Source organism: Chiloscyllium plagiosum, unplaced genomic scaffold (assembly GCF_037043375.1).
Source record: "Chiloscyllium plagiosum isolate Xiang-an unplaced genomic scaffold, Cpla_swu_hap1 HiC_scaffold_6, whole genome shotgun sequence".
NCBI classification, from domain to species: domain Eukaryota; kingdom Metazoa; phylum Chordata; class Chondrichthyes; order Orectolobiformes; family Hemiscylliidae; genus Chiloscyllium; species Chiloscyllium plagiosum.
This window is the reverse complement of record NW_028270144.1, coordinates 125,471,031-125,496,941: the sequence shown is the minus strand read 5'-3', so window position 1 is coordinate 125,496,941 and position 25,911 is coordinate 125,471,031. Positions and strand designations below refer to the sequence as shown.

At 46.5% G+C, this 25,911-nt stretch overlaps 1 protein-coding gene across 5 annotated transcripts in view; it reads right to left on the bottom strand.

Moving 5' to 3' along the window:
* gdpd5b (glycerophosphodiester phosphodiesterase domain containing 5b) overlaps positions 1-10,083 on the bottom strand; it is a 250,916-nt gene extending 240,833 nt beyond the window's left edge. For 2 of the 5 annotated variants that reach the window (XM_043692479.2, XM_087988435.1), the window contains exon 1: positions 9,562-10,082. The gene's annotated coding sequence lies outside the window, so the exon portion shown is untranslated. Of the gene's footprint in view, positions 1-9,561 lie in introns of all 5 variants that reach the window. The other 3 variants (XM_043692480.2, XM_087988434.1, XM_087988436.1) reach the window with 3 other exon arrangements.
* Positions 10,084-25,911: the final 15,828 nt, after the last annotated feature.

The following is a 25,911-nucleotide window of genomic DNA, read 5'->3' as shown; positions in this document are numbered from 1 at the left end:
AGACGTATAAGATTATTAAAGGATTGGACACTGTGGAGGCAGGAAACGTGTTTCCGCTGATGGGTGAGTGCCGAACCAGAGGGCACAGCTTAAAAATATGGGGTAGACCATTTAGGACAGAGATGAGGAGAAACTTCTTCACCCAGAGAGTGGTGGCTGTGTGGAATGCTCTGCCCCAGAGGGCAGTGGAGGCCCAGTCTCTGGATTCATTTAAGAAGGAGTTGGATAGAGCTCTCAAAGATAGTGGAATCAAGGGTTATGGAGATAAGGCAGGAACAGGATACTGATTAAGGATGATCAGCCATGATCATATTGAATGGTGGTGCAGGCTTGAAGAGCAGAATGGCCTACTCCTGCACCTATTGTCTATTGTCACCCGCAGTCAGCAAAGATTCAAACACTCCAATCTCCATCAGGCAGTTAATGCAAGTCGTACCTGGGAGACTGTGTGTGTGACACACGTATTTGCCCTATCCGTGGTTTCCAAATCATAGTCAACAGCATTCCTGGAAAACTCATTGCATGATGGACTACAGGCCTGTCCTGTCAAACTGCCTTTTCTCACCAATGATTTGATAACTAACAAGTGTGTTAAAATAAAAAAAGGTGTCACCAAAAACAAAAGCCAGACGCTTTTTCAATTCCTTGTGATTATCCTTGTAAGAGTTTTACCCAGAACAGTGCCTGGAGAATAACTCGTGGATGTTGGCAACATGACATGGAAACCAAGCCCTCAACTGAGATGTCAGAGTGAGCTTAAGGAGAAGCTGGATAGGCTGGGACTTGATTCACTGGAGCACAGGAGGCTGAACGGTGGCTTTACAGCAGGTTTATAAAGTCACGAAGGGCAGGGGTAAGGTGAATAGCAAAGGTCTTATTCCCTAGGGTAGAGCAGTTCAAAACTAGGGGACATATTTTTAAGGCGAGGAGAAAGATTGAAAAAGGGACCAGAGGGGCAACTTTTTTTTTTTAAAAACACAGAGGGTGGTTCATATGTGGCATGAACTATCAGAGGTACAGTAACAACATTCAAAAGACATTTGGAAAGGTGGATGAATAGGAAAGGTTTAGCAAGAAATGGGCCAAATGCAGGCAAGCAGGATTGGTTTAGTCTAGGAAATTTGGTCAGCATGGAGGAGATGGACCAAAGGGTCTGTTTCCATGCTGCATGACTCTAGGCACAAGATAGCCATGAATAATTCTCTTAAAGGAATTGAGGGGATATCTCTTCATCCAGGGAGTGGTCAGACAGTGAAACTAAAAACCGCAGGGAGTGGGGGAGTAGGGGAAGAAAGGAACAGAAGATTTCGGTGACAGTGTTTAAAGAGACAGCTTGTGTGCAGCACCAACACAGACATGGATTAGTCGGGCTGAATGGCCTGTAAACACTGCAGTGTTGCCCGGAGACACGTCCAATCCACAACCCAAAATAATTCACCAGTCAGATACACAAACAGGCCACTTGGCCCTTCAAACCTGCAGCACCATTCAATGGAGATAATGGCTGGTAGGATTTTAACCTCAGCTTGACATTCCAGCGTTTCTCCCACTCGTTCCCCCATCCCTGATAATCTTTCTTTAAGAACCGACCTACCTCTGCCTTAACGATGTTCTGCATTATAAAGGAAGGAAAGGAATTCCTAAAACCCACAAGCCCAGTGAAAAAAAATTGTGTGTCGGTGCTAAATCTTATTTTTCAGCCAAGGTCCCTAGATCTCGACACGCATAACAGGGAACATCATTTTGACATCCACCTGGTCAAATCCCCTCTGACCAGTCCACATGAGGCAAAGCTGAAGCCTTCTCAGCCAGTGACACAGACAATACAAGAGGGCAGTGGTAGAGTGGCCAGAGACAACTTCACATCCAAATCAAAAGGTTTTGTTTGAAGACCCACTCCAGAGCTTGGGCAGAGAGTCGACCTTGACACTGCAGAGTGGCACTGAAGCAGAGATTCCCTGGTGGAGGGGCTGCCTTTCAGACGAGACAATAAGCTAAGGCCCTGTCTCAGCCATCATAAAGAATTACTAATTTCAGGAGCAAGGGTGTGGCCCTGGAAAAGCACAGCAGGTCAGGCAGCATCCGAGGAGCAGGAGAATTGACGTTTCGGGCATAAGCCCTGCATCAGGAATGATGATGAAGGGCTCATGCTGGAAACATTGATTCTCCTGCTCCTTGGATGCTGCCTGTGACCTGCTGTGCTCTTCCAGCACCACACTCTCAACTCTGATCCCCAACATCTGCAGTCCTCACTTTCTCCCAATTTCAAGAGCAGCACAGAATTCTCCCGAATCCTTCCCAAAGTTTATCCCTTAAGTTTTGTTTAAAGATGCCGATTAAGAGGAGTTGAAAAGAGGAGGCGTGGTGTCCAATCATTGCATTTTCCACTCATCAGGATTGGTTAGCTCAGTTGGCTGGACAGCTGATTTCTGACACAGAGCATTGCCAACAGTATGAGTTCAATCCCTGCACTGCCTGAGGATACCATGAAGAAGTCTCCCTCCTAATCTTCCCATCACGTGGGGCAAAACAGTGGCTCAGTGGTTAGCACTGCTGTCTCACAGCGCAGAGACCTGCAGTTGAGTCTCATCTTGTATTATTATCTGTGGGGAGTTTGTCCATTCTCCCAGTGTCTGCATGGGTTTCCTCCCAAAGTCCAAAGATGTGCAGGTTAGGAGTATTGTTGGAGCTGCAGATTGGCCATGCTAAACTGCCCATAGTGTCCAGGGATATGCAGGTTAGGTGGATTGGCTGTGGGAACTGCAGGGATAGGGTAGCCCATAGGTCTCAGTAGGATGCTCTGCAGAGGGTCAGTGTGGACTCGATGGGCCAAACTGCCTGCTTCCTCACTGTAGGGATTCTATGATCTATGCAGGTAACCCTTAGGTTAAACAATAGCCTGTCCTCTCTCTTTAAGGAGACAGCCCTAGAAGTTGTAATCTATAGTGGCTTTACCTTTACTTGACTATCAGGACAGACGCAAGAATGTCAAATTTCAAAAGGGAACAGCAATTTCTAGTGCACCAGAGAGGAAAAAAAAAGAGCCATAGAAAATTCACAAGAAAATAACTGACCCTAATGTTTGTTTTCTTTTAAACAAGGATGCAATGCCTGAACATGTTCTTCTACTTAAATGAGTCAAACCCTTGCCTGTGACAGCATGTAACTTTCAGCAAGTGCAAATGAGACACATTGCACACCTGACTGATACTCCAGTTCTGTACTGTTTGAGCAAGAGATTATTTAAAATAAAAATTAAACAGCTATTATCACATTGCCATTTGTGGAAGCTCACGGTGTGAAAATTGACTGTCGCATCCTATACATCATAACATTGACTACACCTGAAAACATCTTCAAATTCCACACAGAAGGTGCTATATAAATGCAAGCTGCATTCACATTTGAGAGCACACTAATAGGCAACACATGGAATGGGAATTAAACTGACACATTTACACAGCGCCTTTAAAAGGAGGAGATGAAATGTCACAAGGCACTGACTACGCAACATTTGACATCACAACTCCATAAGGCTGGGCAATATTCAGCATCATTTGTGACTCCTCAGATACTGAAACAAACAGTGTTCAAATGCACAAGATCTGGACAATATCCAGGCTCAGGCTGACAATTGGCAAGTAACATTCACACCACACAAATACCAGGCAATGACCATCAAGAACAGGCAATCTAACTACCACCCCTTGATATTCATCACTGAATCCCCCGAACTATCAACATCCTGGGGGTTACTATTGACCAGAAATTCAACTGGACTCACCAAAAACAGTGGCTACAAAAGCAGGTCAGAGGCAAGGAATACTGCAGAAAGTAAGTCACCCGCTGACTCCCCAAAGCCTGTCCACCATCTACAAGGCACAAATCAGGAGTGTGATGGAATACTCCCCGCTTCCCTGGATGGCTGCAGCTCCAACAACACTCCTGAAGCTTGACACTATTCAGGACAAAGCAGCCGCGTGATTGGCACCACATCCACAAGCATCCACTCCCTCCACCACTGATGCTCAGTAATATCAGTGCGTACTGTCTACATGATGCACTGCAGAAGTGCACCAAGTGTCCTCAGGCAGCACCTTCCAAACCCATGGGCACTTCCATCTTGAAGGACAGGAGCAGCAGATACATGTGACCACCACTCCCTGCAAGTTCCCCTCCAAACCACTCACCATCCTGACTTGGAAATGTATCACAGCTCCTTCAATGTCACTGGGTCAAAATCTTGGAATTCTCTCCTTAAGGGTATTGTGGGTCAGCACACAGCAGGTGGACTGCAGTGGCTGACGAAGGCAGCTCACTATCACCTTCTCAAAGGGCACGTAGGGATGGACAACCAATGATGCCACATCCCACAAAAATAATTATATATAATGGCAGGACAAGGGACCATAAGTTGGGATAGTGGGGGTTTGTCAGGACTGATGTCAAAGAGAGCCTGGTGACGTGGGGGTGGCAGGGGGGGTGGGGAGGGGAGGGGGGCGGGTGTTGGTGTCAAGGGGTCAGAGAGGTTTGGCGAGCAAAGTCCAGAGGATCAGGCAGCTGAATGCGTGACCATCAAAAGGAAGAATCCAAATCACTGGAACTCCAACAGTAGGCATTCTACCTTATAGAATTTTGCAGTACAGAAAGAAGCCATTTGACCCATCGTGTCTGTACCAGCTCCCAAAACAACCACCCAGCTCATCCCACCCTCCAACTTGATCTCTGTAACCCTCAACACCCAAGCAGCACATTCCAAATCCTAACAATGCTGAGTAAAGAGGTTTTTCCTTCTCTCACACCTAGCTCCCCCACTGACAATCCTGAAATTGTGACCCCAAGTTACTGACATACCAACTACTGGGAACAGAAAATCCCTCTTTACCCTGTCAAAGTTGTTCACTGAACACCTCAATAATCAACACCCCAATAAGGTCACCTCTAATCTTCTCTACTCCAGGAAGAGCAAGACCGTTCTCTGTGATATTTCCTTACCTAACATGATCTCTCCTCCTTCCCCAAGCAATAAAATTCACATCAAGATTACTGTGCAAAAACAGTCCTGCTCAAGCAAATCAATTGCTTAGAGACTTAGAGGCCAAAACGTGTCCATGTATGGGAGGGAACGAAACTCAAAACCCATTCAGAGGTTTTGGGGGTGGGGGTGCATTCAGTGACACTACCTTGGGTCTTTTTGATGGTCTGTTGGGAGATTAGAGACGCCAGAAGGCAGTGAAGGCTGACAAATGGTGTGGAAGATCCTCGCTATGTTACGAAACACGTTTCAACTCGCCCAAGACAACGTTAGTGTCAGCAGCAGCCAGGGCCCAGTGGGTAAGCAGCATCTCCTCCAGGTCAGGGCTGAAGATGGGCTTTGGAGCTTCAATCATGGTAGGGATAACACACTCACTGCTGAAGATGTGCTGCACCTGCAAAAGGTGTGAGCTTCCAAGATATAAAATGGAGGCTTTCCCTACCCCCTCAGGAAAGGGGCACACTGTTAAAAAGAGCAGGGCTAGTCCCTCCAGTCCACAACTCAACCCTCACATGACATCAACAAAATTGGACAGGCAGTTGATCTGGTCATTAACTCAATCACTGTGTGGGATCTTGCTGTGCGTGATTTGATGATCACGTTTCTTACTCAAGGCTGCGTCAGGTCATCTGGAGGTCATGAAAAGTGCAACTGAATTTCTTTTTAAGTTTAAAAAAAAAGGAATGATAAAAAGCAGAGAGGGAGGAAATCGCAGAGCGTGGGATTCAAAGCTGCTGAAGGCATGACCACCAATGGTGGAATAATTTACAATTAAAAAGAACTGGGGTCACACAAGAGGCTCGGCATGACAAAGAGCAGGGGGGGTGGGGGGGTATAGGACACACCAAACCCATCCTGTATCACTGACCGGACGTTGATCACATCTTGGCTTAAAAAAAAATCCACTGTCGAAAATGGGTTAATAGTCACCCACAGGATGAGAACATCGCTGGCTTCATTTATTGCCCTCCTCCCCTAGATACCCCTTGAGAAGGCGGGGGGGGGGGGGGGGGGGGTTAACTGCCTTCTTGAACCGCTGCAGTCCGCGTGCTGTAGGTAAACCCACAATGCCCTTAGGGAGGGAATTTCAGGATTTTGACCCAGCATCAGTAAAACATGCTGCAATAGATTTCCAAGTGAGAATAGTGAGTGGCTTGCGTGGGGTGGTGTTCCCATGTATGTGCTGTCCTTGTCCTTCTAGATGGAAATGGTCATGGTTTGGTAGGTGCTGCCCGACGATTTTTGGTGAATTTCTGCAGTGCATCTTGTAGATAGTACACACTGCTGCTACTAAGCATCAGTGTAGGAGGGAGGGGATGTTTGTGGGTGTGGTACCAAACAAGCATTCTACTTTGACCTGAATGATATCAAGCTTCCTGAGTGTTGTTGGAGCTGCACCCACCCAGGCAGGTGGGGAGTGTTTCAGCTGGAAAATAAGCCACACTATACGTAAGAGCATGTCTTAGAGGCAAAGAAACAGCACAGAAACAGCCCCTTCGGTCCAACTCGCCCAATTCAACCAGATACCGTAAATTAATCTAGGTCCATTTGCCAGCATTTGGCCGAAATCTTCGCAGAGGTTTGCTGTTGCCGTAAGAACAAAAGACTAGAAATTACACATTTCATTTGGGACACATAGCCCACACTGCCATTGCAAGTCTCTCTCTCTCTCTCCCCCCCCGCCCCTTCCTCTAAAACACTCAACTAACATTATTGAAGTCAGCTGTATCCCTAAGCTAAACAGGAAGAGCTGCAAGTTGGGCAGCTATTAGGAATTCTTGGTGACTCTTGCAGAACACAGATTTCATTTGAAGGAGGAGAACAGTGATCCACATGAAACCTCGCAAACCCTGCTACCATATCCCACCCCCAAATAAAAGGCCATTCAGCCCAACCAATGTATGCTAGCATCTATGGTCCTCTTATACCTCCTCCTCCAGCATGGTAACCCTCAATGTTACCTCTTTTACCAACTCATCCTCTTAAATGCATCTACACTATTCACTTCTCCCACACTTTGTAGGAGGGCAGTCCCATTGTTCTTTGGGGAAAGAAGTTGCTTCTGAATTCCTGTCCGATTTATTGGTGACTATCCCATACTGGTAGCCCTTAGTTCTGCTTTTGCCTGTCACCAGTGACTGTTGCCATCTTCTTGCATCACAACATTAAAAAGCACATTTTCACATTCTAACCCTCTCAAACAACACAGCCTCCTACAGCCATACAAATCATTCTCTCCAAATTCTTTCCTCTCAGCAAGGGTCATGAACACAGTCAGCAGGGTTATTTAATGTTACTTGAAAAGCAAAACAGGTAGTTAGATTCTTAAATAGACCAGAAAAAAAAAGCTGGATGATGGAAATCTAACCACAAAAACAGAAATTGCTGGAGAAACGCCAGTTGGGTAGCATTTGTGGAGAGAGAAACAGAATTAAAGGTTTTCTGGATGGTTTTGTGGTCTAATTCTTGACTGAATATGATTATGGTGTAGAAGGGATGGCAGATTTGAGATTACAATCAGATCAACTGTGAATGATAGGCCAGGCTTGAGGGGCTGAATGGACTTGTCCCAATTTTTAAAAACTCTTATATTGGACTTAGTCAACTCTGGACAAGATGGTATTTGTTGCCCATCCTTAATTACCGTTCCACTAATTCAATCACCAGGGCATTTCAGAGCCAACCCATTACTGTGGGTCTGGAGTCAGATGTGGGCCAGACCAGGTAAGGATGGCAGATTTCCTTTCCTAAAAACAGCAAACCTGTTATAATAAATTGACAATGGTTACATGGTCCTCATTAGATCAGCTTTTAGTTCCATTTTACTGAATTCAAGTCACCATCCGCTTGGGTGGAACTCAAACCGGTGCCCCAGAATGGGAGCCGGGGGTCTGGAGTCTGGTCCAGTAGCTAGTGCCCTGTCTTAAATCATGAGTCATGTGCATCCTTGAGTTCCACTTCTTCATCCTCTGTGGCACTCTTCCAGCTGAATTGGCTCCCAGCTCTACAATCTCTCCCTAAACCTTTTTCCCCTTTAATCTCTCCTTAGGAGGCAACTTTTACAATCAAAACTTTACAATCAAGCCCTATGTTCCCAATATCTCCTCCTGATCCTTCAGGATAGGCTATTCCCCCTCAGCTCGTAATGTGCTTTCGATGCCAATTTGCCACCGAATGTTCAAGGTCCACTGAACTTTTTAAAAAAGGATTCTCAGAGAGAGAGAGGAAAAAAGTGTGATTCACAATATTGCAATGTTGAGTCATTCTAAATGAATATTCTCATACCAAGGCAATAGGTAGAAGGAAACAAGACAAAGGGAGAAATTGAGGCTTTGTAACAAAAACAGCAGCAAACTCTCTCTCGTCCTGGCATTTTGTGGGAGAGGATTATAGGGAGCAAAAAAAAAAGATGCTTCAACCCATTGAGTAGTAATCAATGAAACTAGTCCCCTCGTCTCTCCTAACTCCAGGCAAGAATCAGGAATGAAAACCCGAGGGAGAGATAGAGAGTGGACAGAACACAATAGAGGTTGGGGGGTGGGGGGGGGGGGGGGGGCGCGAGATGATAATACCAGGCCACATGTGGCAAAGAGTAGGATTTGCAGGAAAGAGGAGGAAGATTCAAAGGGCACCAAGGATCACTGAGAATGAGGACAGTGGGCAAAGTGATGAAGAATGGGATAGGTGGACTCAAAGAAAACATGAAAGGTGGTTCAGAGAATTCTTGATTTGGAATAGTACAAGACTCAATAAGCAGGAGGAGCAGAGAACAGGCGGCCAGCAATGATACAGCCACAGCGTGAGCTAGAACCCAGATCAACTCAAACCTAAAGTAGTGAGCCAGGGTTGTAGGACCCAGCCGGACATTCGAAGGAGGGAGAAAAAAAAGAGGATCCCCCCTCAAATCACAAACAGATCCAGGAACCCTTTCTCTCTGCTCAGCCCAGCCATACAATGAGTGCACACCTTCACAGGGCATGGGGTTTACCTTCTCTGGTTGTAGTTGATCCCCACTCAGAGATTCACACACATACACAGCACTGAATAATTCCACTCCAGCAGGTCACTGAGTAATCAGCAGGAAACCAGGTCAAGTTACAAATGCCTGAACATCTGAATACCCAGCTTTCACAGAGAGAACATACACATTCCATCTCAAAAACATGTACTATATATTATACACACATAGGAAAAATAGCATGAGCATCATAGATAAACACAGACAATAGTGTATAACAAATAATGACCCTCACGCTGAGGTCGAGCTCCTTGTAAAACCTGACCCTATATATTTTCCCTCCCAATAATCAGCAAAAAAAAGGAATTCACAGCAGAAATCACGAGACGGTTCTCAATTTAAACGTAAAATAGAATGACAGACAAACAGAGGCATTCCACGCACACGCTGAAGGGAACCTTGACAAACTAACCCTGACCCAGCGACACAGGACTGAAAGAAATAAGCAGCGGAACGCAGCATTGACACAGAAAAGAGAGGGGGGGGGGGGGGGAGCCAGCAAACTTACCTCGGATTGATTCACAGACTGCGTTTCTCTGACAGCCACAAATCCAAACCCCTTTTACGAATTTCGGTGGGGAGGTGTACACAGACCCCTTGTGAGTAATTTAACAAACGGGTTGTATACCAGAGTGGCTCTTGAGGCGAGTCTTTGTCTCACATTTAATACACACGCTTACAAATCCCTGCAAAAAGACCTGGTTGATCGGATCCAAATGTCCTTTCCAGCGGGAGTTCCGCAAGGTTACAGAGTAACTCCTGGGCTACGATATGTCTGTGTGTGAGAGAGAGAGAGTATTGGAGCTTCCCAGAGCGAATGAAACTGTTCTTGTTGCAAGCTTCAAACAAATGATCTCTTGTATTTAAAAAGGAGTGAATCAATAGGCTTGTTTCCGCTGTAAATCCCCGGGTTAATGCACTGTCAGTTCCACTCTCCCTGTCAATTTCACTCTCTGCCTATTTCTCCTCCCTGGTTTTGTTTAAACTGGTATAATAGTAAACCGAGGTTGGGAGCTGCACTTCCTCTCTCGATCCAAGGCAACGTGCAGAGGGAAGAGCCGATTCCAATCCCCGCCTCTCTCAGCATCTCCCACAGTTAAAGGAGCAGCGTCCTGCTTCCTCAAATAAACGTCAAATGTTGAATGTTTTTGACACCCTGATCTCCTCCCCTGCCCCACCCTACCTTATCCTATCCCACCCCGCCCCATCCTACCTTACCCTATCCTATCCTACCCCACCACACCCTACCTTACCCTATCCTACCCCACCCAACCCCACCCCACCCTACCTTACCCTATCCTATCCTACCCTACCCGACCCCATCCCACCTTACCCTATCCTACCCTACCCCACCCCACCCCACCTTACCCTATCCTATCCTACCCTACCCGACCCCACCCCACCTTACCCTATCCTACCCTACCCCACCCCACCCCACCTTACCCTATCCTACCCTACCCCACCCCACCCCACCTTACCCTATCCTATCCTACCCTACCCCACCCCACCCTACCTTACCCTATCCTATCCTACCCCACCCCACCCCACCCTACCTTACCCTATCCTATCCTACCCTACCCCACCCCACCCTACCTTACCCTATCCTATCCTACCCAACCCCACCCCACCCTACCTTACCCTATCCTATCCTACCCCACCACACCCTACCTTACCCTATCCTATCCTACCCAACCCCACCCCACCCTACCTTACCCTATCCTATCCTACCCCACCACACCCTACCTTACCCTATCCTATCCTACCCCACCCCACCTTACCCTATCCTATCCTACCCTACCCGACCCCACCCCACCTTACCCTATCCTACCCTACCCCACCCCACCCCACCTTACCCTATCCTATCCTACCCTACCCCACCCCACCCCACCCTACCTTACCCTATCCTATCCTACCCCACCCCACCCCACCCTACCTTACCCTATCCTATCCTATCCTACCCTATCCTATCCTATCCTACCCCACCCCACCCCACCCTACCTTACCCTACCCTACCCCACCCCACCTATCTTACCCTATCCTATCCTACCCTGCCCCACCCCACCTACCTTACCCTATCATATCCTACCCCACCTCACCCTACCTTACCCTATCCTACCCTACCCCACCCCACCCTACCTTACCCTATCCTATCCTACCCTACCCCACCCCACCCCACCCTACCTTACCCTATCCTATCCTACCCCACCCTACCTTACCCTATCCTATCCTACCTCACCCCACCAGCTGTGCAACAAGACAGCAACATTTCACAGCTACATGAAGTGACCTTGTTTCTCTTTATCCTTTCACTGGAAGGGGCCAGCATTAATTGCCTATTCCCCAGTTGCCACTTGACCTACTTGGCCTGTTCAGAGGGAATTTAAGAGTCAACCACATTGTCCTGGGTCTGGAGTCATGTGTATACTAGACCGGGTAAGGAGGGCAGATTTCCTTCCTTAAGTAGGTGGCATGGTGGCTCAGTGGTTAACACGGCTGCCTCTCAGTGTCAGGGACCCGGGTTTGATTCTAGCCTCGGGCGACCGTCTGTATGGAGTTTGCACATTCTCCCCGTGTCTGTATGCGTTTCCTCCGGGTGCTCCGGTTTCCTCCCACAGTCCAAAGATGTGCAGTTTAGGATGGATTGGCCATGCTAAATCACCCATAGTGTCCAGGGATGTGCAGGCTGGGTGGATTAGCCATGGGAAATGTGCGGATAGAGTTGGGTCTGGCTGAGCTGCTCTTCAGAAGGTTGGTGCAGACTTACTGAGCCTCTCCCTCGACTGTAGGGATACTATAGATCAGAGGATGGTTTTTATTCCAGTTGTTGATCGTTGCCATGGAAATGCAGGGATACGGGATAAAGCTGTTTCTGGCTGGAATACTCTTTAGAAGGTCAGTGCAGACCTGATGGGCCAAATGGCCTTTTTCTGCACTGTAGAGATTCTATGTACCAGGGGTTGTTTCTTTTTTAATTCCAATTGCTGATCGTTGACATGGTCACCCTCACCAAGGCTTACTTTATATTGCAGATTTATTTGTTAAATTTAAGTGCCAGAGGCTGCTGTGGTGGGTTTTGAACCCATGTCCCAGGCCTCTTTAGCACTATGATAAAAAGCAAAATACTGCAGTTGCTGGAAATCTGACTCAAAGCCAGGGAATGTGTTCTGAAAAGCATCATTCCAGACTCAAAATGTTAACTCTGTTTCTCTCTCCACAGATGCTGAGTTTCTCCAGCTTTCTCTGTGTTTGCCTTTGGATTGCTAGTCTAGTGACATTCCCACTACACCAAAATCTTAGTCTCATTATGATCAAAATTCAAAGAAACTGAAGGAGGAAGGTAAGATGTTGAGGGAGGGTGTTCCTGAGCATCTGAAGACCCAGTTATCCATGGTGCAATGGAGTTGCACAGGAATTGGTGGAGTGCTGTATCTCTGAGGGTCTGAGGATGATGACAGCGATCAGGAGGGATGAGGCCACCAAGGGATTTGAAACCATGGTGAGAGTTTTCAGATTGAGATGCTGCTTAAAATTGTGTCAAAGTGGCTGAGTGAGCACAGTGACTACAGGGGAACGGGACTTGGTGAAAATTAGGACACAGACAACTGTTGTGTACCATTTCCTCTGGCAGCTCATTCCATACATACACCACCCTCTGCTTGTACAAATTGCCCCTTGGGTCCCTTTTATACCTTTTCCCTCTCACCTTAAACCTATGCCCTCTAGCTTTGACTCCCCCCATACCAGGAAAAAAGCTCTTGACTATTCCTCCCATCCACACCCCTCATGATTTTATAAGCCTCTATAAGGTCATCCCTCAGCCTCTGATGCTCCGGGGAAAATAGGCTATTCAGCCTCCCCTTACAGCTCAAATCCTCTAAGCCTGGCAATGACAGAAAGCTTTGTCCCCCAATGCCGACAGGAATGGAGACTTTTGGGTGACCTCAACATTCAGGAGGGAAAATAGCCAGGACTGTGTTGTCAAGTGGAGGCATGGATGAGGGCTTCAGCAGCCGATCAGCTGAAAATAGGGTGGAGTCAGACAATGTTAAATCAGAGGAAATAGACAATCTCGGCGATTGTGTGGAGATGTGGTTGAAACTCAAATCAAGGTTAAATAGCAATTGCATAGACCTAATCAATATTACACCAGCCTCAGTTACATTGACATATACACTTCTCCTGAGGCTAAGAGTGATTCACATCCACTCCAGTTCGATGGGTTTGGAGGTGGCTGATCAGCCCAGAGCACAAACTGCAGACTCCTGACTCTTTAATATTCTGCCCAATTTTCTGAGCTGCTATCGGTTGTTGCAAGCTTAAATTTTTTTTTCTCATTATGCTTGGTATCATGGAGTCATACAGCACAGAAACAGACCCTTCGGATCAACCAGTCCATGCCAAATATAATCCCAAACCAAACTAGTCCCACCTGCCTGCTCTCAGCCGTTCTCCCCCAAAGCTTTCCCATGCATGTGTCCCTCCAACATTGTAATTGTACCCACATCCACCATTTCCTCAGGAAGTGCAGTCCACTCACAAACTTTATAATTGACTGCAGGATGTATTGATGGAAATTTTCTTTCTCATTGGAATGGATCATATTCTGTGTATTATGAAATATTTTTTTGAATATGCATTACTATCTGATAGTTCGTCACTGGATCTCCTTCACCAAATTAGCCAACTGTACTTTCACTCTGTTTTCATGGCCTCACAATTACCATTGTCTATGTTTAAAGTGCTGTTGTAGGCACTTTTCTGTCCCTCAAACTGAAAGTAAAATTCAATCACATTATGATCACTGCCACCTAGGGGTAATTTCACCACAAACATCATGAATTAATCTTACCTCCACATGAAGTAACAATTGGTAGAATCATAGAATCCCTATAGTGTGGAAACAGGCCATTTGGCCCAACAAGACCGCACCAAGAGTATCCCATCCCCAGACCCATTACCTCGACATTTCCCATGACCAATGCCCCTAACCTACACATCCCTGGACACAATGGGGCAATTTAGCATGGCCAATTCACCAAACCTGCACATCTTTAGATTGTGCAAGGAAACCCATGCAGACGTTTGCCCAAGGCTGGAATCAAACCTGGGTTCCCTGGCATCACAAGGCATCAGTGCTAACCACTGAGCCACCATTCCATAGGTATGGATGTTTTTGAATTAACCTGTTCAAAGGTATTATGTCACACATCTGATGCAATTAGGATTTGATTCCAGGTGTCCTGGCTCAGAGATAGGGACAATAACACAGCTATAAGAAAAGCCCTAACCTGGGGGCTGTATGTTGGGAGGGATGTTCAGTCAAATTGTTAGGAGAATCCCTTGCTTCTCACTCTAAGTCAGTCACACTGTGTTGTATCCTCTGTGATAAAAGAGGGAAGAGGCAGGCATGTGGAGTTAAGGATTATCAGATCAGGCCTGATCTCTGTGAAAAGAGGAGGAGACTCAATGGGACGAAGGGCCCACTTCTGTTTCTATGTCTTCTTGTTTTATGGCAGTAAATGGCTGCTTGCTGGATCAGTGCCTGATTTGGACAATATTGCGATTACTGGCCTAAATCAGTTGCCCTGTCCGGTCATGGCGCAATTTTCAAGTTCTCGTACTTATTTTCAAATCCCTCCATGATCTCGATTGTCTCTCTATTCCTCTTGTTGAAAAATGTGGTGCTGGAAAAACACAGCAAGCCAGGCAGCATCTGAGGAGCAGGAGAATCGACGTTTCGGGCATTAGCCTGTTTTCCTGAAGAAGGGCTTATGCCCGAAACGTCGATTCTCCTGCTCCTCGGATGCTGCCTGGCCTGCTGTGCTTTTCCAGCACCACATTTTTCAACTCTGGTCTCCAGCATCTGCAGTCCTCACTTTCTCCTCTCTATTCCTCTTCCCACCTTCAGTCTTAGAACCAGCCCAAAGCTCTGCCCTCCTCTGATTCTGGCCTCTTGCATGTTCTGAGTATAACCACTCCACCAATGCCTTCAGTTCTCTGTGTATGGGGGTCACAGCTTGAGATTGTAGAGACATTTACATCTCTTTAATTTGCCTGTGACCTTTTCCAGTTGGATCACGCTCACATTAACATGTCAAAAGCTGAAATACATGAAGTCAATGAAAGTGAGAGCTGTGTTTGTTTAATTGTGAGGATAAAAGGCTAATTGTTAAGCTGCACTTTACAACATCAGTTCCTGAGATGTAGAGTGATCTTGACAAACCTGTTCCAGTGGTACGGCTAGACCATGACGAGAGCAAACGCATTTGGTTTGAGATACGGCTTTAGTAAGTGTCATGTTTCTAATATAGTTAAGATCATAAATATATTGGTCAAGTTATTGGAAACTCAGTTTCCAATCGTAATAATCAGTTGTAGAAAACATTGCCTTAGCTCTACGCATCTTAAGTTAATATTTCATTTAAATATTACATTACAAAGTTGCAAATTAAGAGTTGAAAATAACACAATAATTCAGTAATAAAAACAGGAATTGCTGTAGAAATTCAGCCAGCCTGCCAACATCTGTATAGAGAGAGAGAGAGAGAGGAACAGAGTTAACTTTTTGAATCCTACATGTAACTTTTATTCAGAACTCAGCTCTGAAGAAGGGTCACTGGACTGGAAATGTTAACTCTGTTTCTCTCTCCACAGATGCTGCTAGACCTTGTTGAGTTTCTCCTGCACTCTCTCTGTTTATTTCTGATTTCCAGCATGTGCACTGCTTCGCTTTTGTTTAAGATGATATTTCAGTTTTCGGTTGGCATGGTAGCTCAGCGGTTAGCACTGCTGCCTCATGGTATCAGGGACCCAGGTTTAATTCCAGCCTCGGGTGACTGTCTGGGTGGAGTTTGCAAGTTCTCCCTGTGTCTGTGTGAGTTTCCTCCGGTTTCCTCCATGGTCCAAAGATATGCAGATTAGAGTGGATTGGTCATGGGAAATAGTAGGTCATGCCCAGGAATATGCAGGCAAGGTGGATGAGCCGGTGTAAATACAGGGGTCTGGGTGGTATGCTTTTTCGAGGATTGGTGCACACAAGATGGGATGGTTTGTGTCTTTCTGCACTGTACAGATTCTATTTAACTTTATCTTCCACAGATGCATCATTTTTTTAAAAAGTTATTTTTATAAAAAAGTTTATGCATTATGCCAAACTTAGAAATGTGAGGAGGATGTTAGGAGGATACAGGGTGACCTGGACAGGCTAGGATGTATGTATGGCAGATGCAGTTTAATGTGAATAAATGTGTGGTTATCCACTTTGGTGGCAAGAACAGGAAGGCAGATTACTACCTAAATGGAGTCAATTTAGGTAAAGGGGCAGTACAGAGATCTGGGTGTTCTTGTACACCAGTCAATGAAGGTAAGCATGCAGGTACAGCAGGTAGTGAAGAAGGCTAATAGCATGCTGGCCTTCATAACAAGAGGGATTGAGTATAGAAGCAAAGAGGTTCTTCTGCAGCTGTACAGGGCCCTGGTGAGACCGCACCCGGGAATATTGTGCGCAGTTTTGGTCTCCAAATTTGAGGAAAGACATTCTGGCTATTGAGGGAGTGCAGCATAGGTTCACGAGGTCAATTCCTGGAATGGCGGGACTATCTTACGTTGAAAGATTGGAGCGGCTGGGTTGGTATACCCTTGAGTTTAGAAGGCTGAGAGGGGATCTGAAGAAGGGCCTGTGCCCGAAACGTCGAATCTCCTGTTCCCTGGATGCTGCCTGACCTGCTGTGCTGTTCCAGCAATAAAGTTTCAACTGAGAGGGGATCTGATTGAGACGTATAAGATTATTAAAGGATTGGACACTCTGGAGGCAGGAAACATGTTTCCGCTGATGGGTGAGTCCCGAACCAGAGGACACAGCTTAAAAATAAGGGGTAGGCCACTCAGAACAGAGTTGAGGAGAAACTTCTTCCCCCAGAGAGTGGTGAGTGTGTGGAATGCTCTGCCCCAGAAGGCTGTGGAGGCCAAGTCTCTGGATATTTTCAAGAAAGAGTTGGAGAGAGCTCTTAAGGATAGTGAAATCAAGGCAGGAACAGGATACTGATTGAGGATGATCAGCCATGATCATAATGAATGGTGGTGCTGGCTCGAAGGGCAGAATGGCCTACTCCTGCACCTATTGTCTATTGTCTATTGCCACATTTTCCTCTTGCAGTTCCCAAAGTATAATTTTATCTAATAAAACACTTCAGCTTCAAAAGGCCTTAATCCACAGCCTGGCTCCAAGTTCTGCATTTCCTGCCCTCACTCTCTTCACTTCTCTCTCTCTCTCTATCTCTATCTCTATCTCTCTCTCTATCTCTATCTCTCTCTCTGTCTCTCTCTCTCATTTGTTCCTTTAAGACAATCCTTAAAACTGACCTCTTTGACTGAGCATTTGGTCACCAACCCAAAGTGTTACATTTTAATTCCTGTGAAGCACTTTGAGACTTCTTTTTACATTCTTTATAAACACAAGTGACCATTGCATAAAGGGATTCGCTTTGTCACTGAATCTCCATCTATCAGTGGACCCAATGCAGCCCGATGTTTGTTTGTGAAAAACAAGGCTGTTCACACTCTCCGGTCAGGTGTCTTGGCTATGAATGTAAGGCATTCCTCTAATACCTTTGTAGGGAAGGCTAAAAGTTTGGAGAATTCTCACACTGTCTCCAACAAAACTAAAAACCCCAGAGAATCTCTTTTACGATATTGGCAATGAGGCATAAGATCCCACAAAAGACAAGATAATAATCAAAGGATCACCAAACTGTGACAGCATAGACAGAGCACATGCGTGTGCACACACACACACACACGTCTGCACCAATTCATTTAAAGTTATAGAGTCAGAGAGATGTACAGCATAGAAACACACTCTTCAGTCCAACTCGTTCCTGCTGACCAGATTTCCTAAACTAATCTAGTCTTATTTGTCAGCACTTGGCCCATATCCCTCCAAACCCTTCCTATTCATATACCCATCCGGATGCCTTTTAAATGTTGCAATTATACTAGCCTCCACCACTTCCTCTGGCAGCTCATTCCATACACGTACCACCCTCTGCTTGCCCCTTAGGTCCCTTTTAAATCTTTCCCCTCTCACCTTAAACCTATGCCCTCGAGTTTTGGACTCCCCTACCCTGGGAAAAGGCCTTGTCTATTTATCCTATCATGATTTTATATATCTCTATATGGTCAACCCTCAACCTCCGACACTCCAGGGAAAAATACCATCTCCTGCCTTTTCCTCTTAACTATCCACTTTGTTCCTTTGAAGACTATAGGACATAGAAGCAGAAGTAGGCCATTCAGCCCATCGAGCCTGCTCTGCCATTCAGTTAGATAATGGCTGATCTGATCGTCAAGTTGTGGAGGTACTGTTGTTGGACTGGGGTGGACAAAGTTAAAAATCACACAACACCAGGTTATAGTCCAACAGGTTTATTTGGAAGTACATGTTTTTGGAACACTGCTCGCTCATCAGGTAGCTTGTGGGATAGCCAGTAATCAAGTACCCATCTAATTTCCTTTAGAGCGTCTAATTTGAGGCTGCTTCCAGCCGTGGCACATTCTCCAGTAACACATTCCAGACCCGACCCACTCGCTGGGAGAAAAACCTTTTCCTCAAGTCACTTTGGCCTCTTTTGCCAATTACATCAAGTTTCTGGCCTCTCATTCACCAATGGGAACAGTTTCTTCCTTTCTCCTCTGTTCCAGAACTTTTTTCATTTTGAAGACCAAACCACCTTCTCCTCTCCATGTAAAATAGCACCAATTTTCCCAAACTACCCATGGAACTGAAATTCCTCATCCCCAGAACCATTCTTGTGAACCTAAAATGCAATTCCTTGGCAGCTGCCATATGAATAATGACCCGATGAATAGTTTTACTGACATTGATTTGTCAAGGGTCATAGGGTCAAATAGCACAGAAACAGACGCTTCAGTCCAATTCGTCCATGCTGACCAATTTTTCCAAACTAAACCAGTCACATTTTCTGTGTTTGGCCCATATCCCTCTCAAACCTTTCCTGTTCATGTACCTGTCCAAATATCTTTTAAATGTAGTAACTATATCTGCATCTACCACTTCCTCTGGTGGTTCATTCCACACACAAACTAACCTCGGTGTGAAAATATTGCCCCTTTTTAAATCTTTCTCCTCTCACCTTAAAATTATGCCCTCTAGTTTTGAATTCCCATACCCTAGGGGAAAAAAGCCTTGCTATTCATTTTGTCTATGCCCCTTAAGACTTTATAAACCTCTATAAGGTCATCCCTCAACCTCCTACGCTCCAGTGAAAGAAATCTCAGCCTACCCAGCCTCTCCTTATAACTCAAACACTCCTGTCCCAGCAACATCCTTGGAAATCTTATCTGAACCCACTCCAATTTGATAATATCCTTCCTCTAGCAGGGCAACCAGAACCGGACACAGGACTCTAACCTGGCCTTACTAACGTCCTTTATAAGCAACACGGTGCTCCAACTCCTATACAGAGTGGTTTGAGTGATGAAGGGAAGCATGCTGAACACCTTCTTCATCACCCTGTCTACCAGTGACACAAGTTTCAAAGAACTGCTGAGAACGCAACTGCTCCTCATTATATTGTGTCACGGGATTTTTATCCAAATGTGCCACAGGGGGTCTTCCTCTGACAGTGATACATTCCCCCAGCACAGCTCTGGAAGCAAATTGGGCTTAAATCTCTAGAATGGAGCTTGCGTTATTCTCACATGACATCTTCTGGACTTTAATTTTAGGCACAATTATAAAGTATGTGGAGATGAAGCCAAAGCTCCTGCAATCTATGAGACCACAGGCCTAGAGTTAAACTTCAAGATAAACCTTGTCAACTGCTTGTTGCCAAGTACTGACTTGTTGGAACGAAGGGCCTCCATTCTCCTGTGCAAGGTGCTACAGAAAGGCAAAATCTTACTATATTGTGTCAATGGGTTTCTGATGTCAATGGAAGCGACAGCTCATTGATGCTGCCACCTTGTGGGCACTATGGTTAATGCTGTTGTTACTGCTGAGGCTACTGTGGGACACTGTGAAGTCTGGCACCCTTGGGCGACATTGGCAAACGTGAGAAGGATTCATCGAACACCACCTCAGCAAGATTTAGCCTCATTGGGTCGGGAGGGAGAGGAGACAGCAATGTAGTGATGCTGCTGACTTGAGAGACCGAATAAGTTATTGACTAGGAAAACATCTCTAACACCCTACTGTATCCCCTGGTCAACATCTCTGTCGCGGGCTTGCTGCATTGCTCCAGTGAAGCTCATTTTCTGCTTGGGGACGCTGTAGCCTGCAGAAATCAATAATGAGGTCAATAATTTTAGGACCTGAACAGTGCCTTCCTTGTCCTTTACCCACACCCCAGACCCTGTCTTTTGGCATTTGGCTGCATTTGGCACAGCCAACTCATTTTAATCTCCTCATGGTCCCTATTATCAGCGTTTCTTTCTCCCTGGCTCACCATTATCCATCCCCTTTGTTTACCCAACTGCCTTTCTCTCTCTCTCTCTCTCTCTCTCTCTCTGCATCCCATCTCCACCTATCCAACCAAACTTTGCAGCTGTAACTTTGTATTCCTCTCTCTGTTCGATTACCCTATGATCTCTGTGTCTTTGTATCTTACAATCTGCCATTCAGCATGTAAAACAAAACTTTTCACTGTATCTAGGTACATGCAACAACAATAAATCAAATCAAATCTTTCCCACCCCGTCCCTGTCATCAGCATAAACGCCACCGTTTCCCAGTTGCTAACAATTCTGAAGAAGGGTCATCCAACCTGAAATGTCAAACCTGTTTCTTTCTCCACAGACGCTGCCAGACCTGCTGAATTCCACCAGCAATTTCTGTTTTTGTTTCAGATTTCCAACATCTGAAAGTTCGTCATTTTATTTTAGGAGAGATCTCCCGGCTGATACAGTCAGAGTGTGGGGTACGGGCAGGGGGGAGTGCGTGCTGCACAAACAACTTATTTAAGGTGAGAGAAAGGAGATTTAAAGAGGACATGAGAGGCAAGTTTTTTACACAGAGAGTGGTTCGTGTGTGGAATGAACTTCCAGAGGAAGTGGTGACACGGGTACATTTGGATTAGTACATAAATAGGGAAAGGTTCGAACGAACATGGGCCAAGAACAGGTTAGTGAGACGAGGTTAGATTGGGAACATGAGCTGCATAGATTGGTTGGTCTGTATGACTCCATAACTTCTGGATATCATGCTAAACAGTTGGATGGACATGAAAGATCCCGCTGCAAGCATTTCGAGGGAAAGCATGGAATATCCCAACGAATACTGACCCTTTACCAACAGGACTGGGCAACAGAGTACCTGGTCAAGGTCATGCTGCTGCTCATGGGATCTTTCTGTGCACACACTGGCTGCTATGTTTCCAATGTTGTAATAGTGAGTGCACCTCAAGAACACTTAAACAGCAGCAGTGTGGATCAGGGTGTTAGGAGGTTAGTTCCCTCCTCAGCTTTTCTGGAATTCCAAATGCATCATGGGACATAGCAGAGCATGTACCAGCCTCTTTAAGAGAGGCACATGCCTGGTCACATGACAGTACAAAGGGACACATGGACCATCAACATCAAAGGGAATGCAGTTTCCTGGTTGTTTCCTGATTCGAGGATTGAACAACACATGTCACACTTCAAAAGACCAACTTACCGAAAAGGTCAGGATCCAACAGGAGGGACCAAGATTACAAACCAGGAGCACAGCTTAAATCAGCTATATAACCACTAGCACTACAAACAGCAGGTTGAAGACTGGGAGTCACTCACCTCCTGACTCCCGAAAGCCTGTCCACCATCGACAAGGCGCAAGTCAGGAGTGTGATGGAATACTCCCCACTTGCCTGGATGGGGGCAGCTCCAACAAACACTCAAGAAGCTCGACACCATCCAGGACAAAGCAGCCCCCACTTGATTGGCACCACATCCACAAACATCCACTCCCTCCACCATCGACGCTCAGTAGCAACAGTGTGTACCATCTACAAGATGCACTGCAGAAATTCACCAAAGATCCTCAGACAGCACCTTCCAAACCCATGATCCATTTCTGTCTAGAAAGACAAGGGCAGCAGATAGAGGGAATACCACCCCGTGCAAGTTCCCCTCCAAACCACTCACTGTCCCGACTTGGAAATATATCACTGTTCCTTCAGTGTCACTGGGTCAATATCCTGGAATTCCCTCCAAAGGACATAGTGGGTCAACCAACAGCACATGGACTGCAGTGGTTCAAGAAGGCAGCTCACACCCACCTTCTCAAGGCAATTAAGGTGAGCCGATGACACTACGCTAAGGGAAAGGATTGAAGAAAAGTATAGCCTGGGTGTTGTGAGAGGTCAGGTCATTCACCCTCTAACTGAAGACCTTGTTCATTTGTTCTGCTGTTGGTGGCTGTGGGGGCAGAGAAGGTGGTTCAGTCCCTACTCAATGTTCTGAATGAAAGAAAGGGCTGATTTTATTGTACACCTGTAAGGAATCTCACTGATATAGCATTGCCTTAATCTCTACCATCCTTTATTCTTAGCCACTCACCTTTGACGGTCAGAATACTGCTGTCCGTGATGTCACCTCCCCTGGGTAATCTTTAGTTTGGGCTCCTGACTAGGTGAACTAGGAGTTGTTAGAGTGGTGACAGTCAGGGAATTTATTCATTTCCCTCAAATCCTGTAACTCATCCACTAGAATACAAGGTCGACAACAGAAACTACAGCAATGGGTTCGATCCAGGATTCTGGACAAATTATTGGTGCCGTGAAGTTAGTGACAGGCACTAAACAAATGTAACTCTGCCAAATGTAATAACATCAAATGTGGGGTTGGTGGTATGGCAGTAATGTTGCTGGACAAGGCAATCCAGAATTCCAGGTCAAAGTTCCGGTTTGGTAGCACACAAAACACTGGGATTGATATTAAAACCCATCTGGTTCAGCAGTGCCCCTCTGGAAGGGACAGCTACTCTCTTTAGCTGGCCTGGTCTACACCTGACTTCTAACTGCCCGCTGAGGCTGTTCAGGATGGGAATTGGATGTTGTCCTGATGTTGTTGAGTTCTGCGGACAGTCAGGGCTGAATCAAAAAGTGAGGAACTGTACATACGGAACACTGTGGGTTAAAGAGTTATGAGGAATTGAGGGCTACAGATGCTGGAGATCAGAGTGGAAAAATGTGGCGCTGGAAAAAGCAGAGCAGGCCAGGCAGCATCCGAGGAGCAGGAGATTCAATGTTTCAGGCATAAGCCCTTCATCAGGAATGAGGGGTTTGGTGGGGCATGGTGAGGGGGCTGAGAGATAAATAGGAGGGTAGGGGTGGGACTGAGGGGATGGTAGTTGGGAAGGTGATAGGTAGATGCAGTTGGGGAGTGATAGTGATAGGTCGGAGTGGAAGGTGGAGCGGATAGGTAGGAAGGAAGGTAGACAGGTAGGACAGTTCAAGAGGGTGGTTGGAGGGTTGGATCTGGGATGAGGTGGGTGGAGGGGAAATGAGGAAACTGGTGAAATCCACCTTGATGCTCTGGGGTTGGAGGGTCCTGAGGCGGAAGATGAGGCGTTCTTCCTCCAGGTGTCAAGTGGTCAGGTTTTGACGATGGAGGAGGTCCAGGACTTGCATGTCCTTGGGGGAGTGGGAGAGGGAGTTAAAGCGTTCAGTCACAGGGCGGTGGGGTTGTTTAGTGTGTGTGTCCCAGAGATGTTCTTTGAAATGTTCTGCAAGTTGGCGTCCTGTCTCCCCAATGTAGAGGAGACCACATCAAGAGCGACGGACCCAGTAGATGATGTGTGTGGAAGTACAGGAAAATCTCTGTCGCATGTGGAAGGATCCTTTGGGGTCTTGGATGGAGGTGGGGGGAGGGTGTGGGCGCAGGTTTTGCAATTCCTGCAGTGGCAAGGGAAGGTACTGGACGGGGAGGGTGGGTTGGTGGTGGGCGTGACCCTAACAAGGGAGTCGTGGAGGGAATGCTGATCGGGGTGGCGGGGGGGGGGATATATCTCTGGTGGTGGAGTCTGACTGTAGGTGGTGGAAATGACGGAGGATGATACGATGTATTGGTGGGGTGGAAGGTGAGGACCAGGGGGTGGGGTTCTATCCTTGTTGCATTGGGAGGGGTGGGGTTCAAGGGCAGAGGTGCGGGAAGTGGAGGAGATGCGCTGGAGGGCATTGTTGGGTTAAAGAGTTAGCATGGTCAGTAACGTTAATGTGAGAGCAAGGTGGATTATTGAAATGGAAAGCAACTGGGAGGTCAGGGTCGTTCGTATTGGTCAAAGCAAAGGTAGTCCACAAAGCAGTCATCCAGTCTGCATTTGGACTTGCTAATGTAAAGGAGACTGCATCGTGAGCAGTGAGTACAACAGATGCAATTGAGAGAAGCCCAAGTAGGACACTGCTTCACCTGGAAGTTGTGTTCAATTGGACATTGAGGAGGCTGGAGGTCAAAGGGAAAGTGTTGCAGCTTCTGCAGTTGCATGGGAAGGTATCAGACAAGGGAACTGGAGAGGTATTGGGAGTAATTGAGGAGTAGATCAGGAGGTAATGAAGGGAGTAGTCCCTGCTGAGGATGTACAAGGGGAGGGGAGGGGAGGGGAAGGGAGATGTGTTTGGTGATCGCGTCCAGCTGTAGTTGGAGGAAATGCCAGAGGATGATCCTTTGATGGCCACGACTGGTGGAGTGGAAAGTAACCCTACCTTTGTTCTGGAAGGGAGAGGGGGAGGGGATGAGTGTGGGGGGGGGAATGTTTTGGACAAAGTTGAGGATCCAGCCAATCACAAGGGCAGGGGGCGGCTGCTCAGTTGAGGAAAAGGGTTGAGTCAGAGGCAGCCTGGTGAAGGGTAGCACTATCAGAACAGATACAACAGAGACAGAGAAACTGGGAGAATGGAACAGAGTCCTTACAGAAAGCAGGGTTTGAGTAAATGAAGTAACTGTGGGAGTCACTGGGTTCAATTCCAAAAACAACTGAGGTTATTGTGAAGTTCTCGCCATCTGAACTTCAGCCCTCACCTGAGGCGTGGCCACTGTCAATTTAAACTCACCACCAGTTGGCTCTTTCTAGTGAAAGAGCAGCCTTCGGTCCTCCAGGAACATGGTGACTTGACTTCACTTTTACCAGAGCTGAAAAATGTGTTGCTGAAAAAGCGCAGCAGGTCAGGCAGCATCCAAGGAGCAGGAGAATCGACGTTTCGGGCATAAGCCCTTCTTCTGGAATCCTGCTCGTTGGATGCTGCCTGACCTGCTGCGCTTTTCCAGCAACACATTTTTCAGCTCTGAGCTCCAGCATCTGCAGACCTCACTTTCTCCTAGTTCACTTTTACCAGGGGTGGCTCAGTGGTTAGCTGCCTCACAGTACCAGGGACCTGGGTTCAATTCCTGCATTGTGTAACTGTGTGGAGTTTGTACGTTGTCCCTGTGTCTGCATGGGTTTCCTCCCACAGTCCAAAGATGTGCAGGTCGGGTGGTTTGGACATGCTAAATGGCTCCATAGTGTTCAGGGATGTGCAGGCTGGGTGGGGTTTAGCCATGGGCAATACAGGGATGAGTTAGGGGAGTGGGTTGTTAGAGAATCAGTGTGGAATCGATGAGCTGAATGGCCAGTTTCCACTCTGTAGTGATTCTATGATATTAATGCCAGCTTTTAACCACATCTTGATTCCTCAGTTTAGTCTATCACAGACATTGCTGATTTTTTTCCTGTACGTGTATATCTCCTGCTCCCAGGTTACTGTGCCCTTCCCTGAAGCTGCTCTGTATTAGAGTGCTGAGGAAAGGACTTTGTCATCAAGTGTTGACTTGTCTCATGTTGCCTTAACAGATGCTGCTTGAACTATTGAGTGATTCTAACATGATC